Source organism: Callorhinchus milii, unplaced genomic scaffold (genome assembly GCF_018977255.1).
Source record: "Callorhinchus milii isolate IMCB2004 unplaced genomic scaffold, IMCB_Cmil_1.0 Scaffold4, whole genome shotgun sequence".
Lineage (NCBI taxonomy): Eukaryota > Metazoa > Chordata > Chondrichthyes > Chimaeriformes > Callorhinchidae > Callorhinchus > Callorhinchus milii.
The window spans coordinates 12,760,942-12,765,464 of NW_024704745.1; positions in this window are offsets into that span (position 1 = coordinate 12,760,942).

The window sequence follows — 4,523 nt, forward strand, 5'->3', positions numbered from 1 at the left end:
TAGCCTCAACTGACACTGCAATGCATTGTTTGAGGTGCCGTCCTTTTGATGAGACAGTAAACCAAGGTCCTGTCTGCCTGCACACATTAAAGGAGCTATTGGAAAAGAGGAGGGAGTATCTCATGATATCCCTGACAACATACCAAGATAAAATTAGACATTCACATTTTGTCTGTTTGGGGACATGGCTGTACACAAATTGACTGCAACATTTGCCTATAAATACACAATCACTACACTTGACACTAAATTCTGTGAAGTGTTTTGAAACATTTCAATGATGTGATAAGATGCTATATCAAATGAAAACATTATTATTGTTATTCACAATTCGACATTGTGTAACTGAGAAGAAATTAGAAAAGAATATTATTGAGCTGTTCGGGAAAATATTTTCAAAAACATTAAGCCTTAAGTTGGATTGACTGTATGCCAACAAAACAAAACATTGCAGGTTTGATTTAATCTGATAGGTAACCGAATTGCAATTTACTTAATTTGTCTATTCTCTGGGGAACAGCAGTGTTGAGTCCAATTCCTCCACCAGTGCTTTTGAAATGTCAAAAGGTGTTTAATATCTATTTATATCAACACAAAAAGAAAAATACCTCACAAGAATTCAAGTGTGCTTTCTTGCCTGTGATGAGCAGACTTGATTTTAATTTAGGCTTCTGCTTCTTTTGTTTTTCAGACTCAATGGATGAAATTCTTTTTGCTGCTAAATTATCAGTAAGAAATGTCATTATAAATGTAAATATTACTTATGTTTGATATAGTGCCTATAAAGTCAAAATGTCTCCACGCTTCACAGATAATTGCAGTGATCGTATTTGTAGGCAAACACGGCAGTCACTTTGCACACAGCAAGTTCCCTCAAACAGCCGTGAATTACCAATTTACTAAGATTATTAGCCAGGACACTAAAAGCAAAAGTCCCTTTTCTTTTCAAATAATGTTATGGGTTCTTGCATGCTTTCTTGCAAAAAAATATATTTTGGTCACTCAATCCACAGACTGTTTGTGGGACTGTGTGCTGTGTGCAATTGGCTGCTGCATTTTGCCCAGAAAATATGCATTCAATTAATTTTACAGTGTATCCTGTGAAGCGCTTTGAGATGTCTCGAAGACGTAATAAGGCGCTATATCAAATGCAAGGATCATTATTACTATTATTCTGCTCACCTGAACAGACAGTGCAGATTGTAACATTTTCATATGAAGGACACCACGCGAACAATTAAATGTTGGTCCCAGTACTGCAGTGATTGTTTTGACTGTGAGCTCAAAATGCTGCCAGTGTGCAGGGTGGGGTAGAAGGGAGAAGAGGGATGAATCCATAAACTTCTGAGCCGGAGGCAAGAAGAATCCCTAAGGAAGAGTTGTCCACACTTCAATCAGTTCACCTCTCAACCTCCTCATCTCTAAGGAATATAACACAACTCTACCCACCCTCTCATGACTAAACTCATTCATCCCTGGCATCAATCCAACAATTGGCCAGATCAACCTAAGTCATTAATAAAATTAACTTGTCATCCAAAATACAAAGCATCCTCCAATCCTTGTCCCAATGCTCCTTTGGTTTGCAATATGCTTTTGTCAATTTATTTTACTCAAACTTTTCCCTTTGTGCTTCCTTTCCCATCACTATACTCCCAAAGCCTCACAGACACACATCCTTTAGTCAGAAAGGTAGATGTCTTGCTTGCAATTTAATATAATTTAACATTTAGTTTAAATTTAATATAATTTAGGGCTAACATCAATTGGGGGTTGGGGGAGGAAATGCGGTAAATTAATATCATCAGTGATATTGTTTATGAAAGCTGAAAGATAATTTATGTCATGTCTCAAAGCACTTCACAGGATTTATTGTGAAATGGAGTGACTGTGTATTTGTAGGTGAATGTGGCAGCACAATCGTACATTTTAGTTTGGTCGTTTAATAAGTGACTATTTGGAGGTTTGGGGAGTAAGTGACTATTTTTGTGGCTTATTGAGTGAGTAACTATTCTAGTGATTTATTGAAAGACTAGCTTGATGGTTAGGGGAGTCAATGAATGTTTCTGGTAGATGACTAACTGGCGAGCTTTCATGTTGTTAGCACAAACAATTTCACCATGCCACATCAATTTACAGGAAGCGAAGGTGAAACATTTCCTTCAGTGTGTTACAAGGAAACCCGACTATATGTTGTACATAATTGTAACACAATAGCAGTTCTTACCGTGAATCTCTGCTCCACATCTCCAGCGAGGTCCATAAATTGGCGAAGACAGATTTCCTGTTATTCTCGCCATTTGGTTACCATCACCTATTTGGCAGGGAAATTGGAGAAGAAATTAATGCATTTAGAATGACACATCATTTTTCACAGAAAATAAAAAGCACACAACATGACTGTGTTTCGGTTTCTGTACAGACAGAGCCAATGAAGAAAAAAGCATTGTGTGATTCTGTTCAGAAATTCTCCATTTTGTACTTTTATATTTACTTTGAAATGCTTATGATTGAAATTCAAGCAACGGATAGGAATACATCATAAAGCTTTTGCATTGAATTGTTTAAGATATATTTATATCTCTGAAGACAAATACTGCAGTAATATTCCATTTAGTATGATTTCCCTGGCTAATGTTTAAACTCAAAGGGTCAAGTTTCATTTTAGGCTGTTTTTTAAGAAGAAGCAATTACCTATGAACATAGGAATTAAGAGCAGGAGTAGGCCATTTGGCCCCTCGAGCTTACCCTGCTTGAACTTCTGTGAAGTTCTTCTTTGACATTTTGACATGATAGGCACAATATCAAATGCAAGGATTGTTATTCACATACTGTATTTTATATAGATCCATAGTGATTTTGAATATTGTGCTCAGTTTTGATTGTACTGGGGACTTAGATACCTGAAACCTATTATTATCTTAGCTTTAAGATCATTGTCAGTTTTTCAAAAGAATTGATGAATATGAAACGGTTCAAGGAAGATCATCAAGGATAATTGTTAGATTTAGAGCTTTCTAAATTATTGAGAAGAGATTTGCAAGCCTGAAGAGGTGTATAAGATTTTAAAAGGAATGGAGAAAGTAGACTCAGAACAATATTTTTGGATACATTAGAATAAATTAGAATCAATTAGAATATACAGCACAGAAACAGGCCATTAGGCCCAACTGGTCTATGTCGGTGTTTATGCTCCGCATGAGCTTCATCCTGCCCTTCCTCAACTAAGCCTTCAAGCATAACCTTCTATTCCTTTCTATCTCATATAACTATCTAGCTTTCCTTGAATACATCTATGCTATGGATCACTGAGACAGTAGCACAAAGGACATAGGTTGACCATTGCAAAGGGCAACTTCAAGACAATAGGAACTATTTAGTTATCCAGAGCGTAATCAGTGGTTGAGGCCGGGATATTGGACTAATTTATAAAACAGCTTGATGTTGTGGACAATAGGGTGGGAGAATGATATCAAATGGGCCAAAGAGCCTTGTCCAACCAAACCTGTCCTGTGATCTTGTGAATTTATAATTCCTGCATTTGATATAGTGCTTTCTAATATCATTGAGATTTCTCAAAGTGCTTCATAGGACACATTGTAAAGTGATGTGTCTGTGTCTATTTTGTGGGCAAAGACAGTAGCCAGTTTGCACACAGCTATGTCCCACAAATAGCCATGGAGTGAGTGACCAATTTATTCCTATTAGAAAAAAGATTGAGGGCAAACATAATCCAGGTCTATGAAATCATGAGATGTAAATTATTTGACTTTGGCTATGAGAGAAAAACAGAAGTGTATCAATTATAAATTAAAAAGCCTCAAATAGGATTAGAGATTGGATCCTTTTCTCACATATATGAGACTATGTGAAACAGATTCTCAGTGAAAGTGGACAATTCTGATTTGAATTATTCCGTAAACAAAACAATTGGAGCAATTTAATTATGAGCAATTGCAGGATAGAAGTGTAGGTTCAAGGTGAGTAAATATTCCAATGATTTTGGTGAAGCTGGGACCAAGGACATGCAGCAATGTTATTTATGGTGGAAAAAGGTCTAAGGTTGAATAATTGAGATATGGGGATGGAGAAATACAATACAAAATTACATTTGTATAACACCTTTCACATCAAGAGGACGTCCCAAATAATATGATAATAATAATAATAATCCTTGCATTTGATATAGAGCTTTTCACGCCTTCTAGACATCTCAAAGCGCTTCACAGAATATGCTGTAAAGTGAATTGACTGTATATTTGTGGGCGAAACGTGGCAGCCAATTGCGCACAGCAGTGTCCCACAAACAGTCATGGATGGAAGTGACCAATTTTATTGTTTTGTTTTTTCTTGAGGGATTAGGCGTGTGGAGTAAGGAAACTTGCCCAATGTTTCTCCCTGCCGGGAATCAAACCCAGGTCTCTGGCTTGCAAGGCGAGTGCTCTAACCACTGAGCTACAGGACTCCACACTGTGTGTTTAATAGAAACAGCTTCTTTCCACTGCAAAAAACAATCCCAGTAC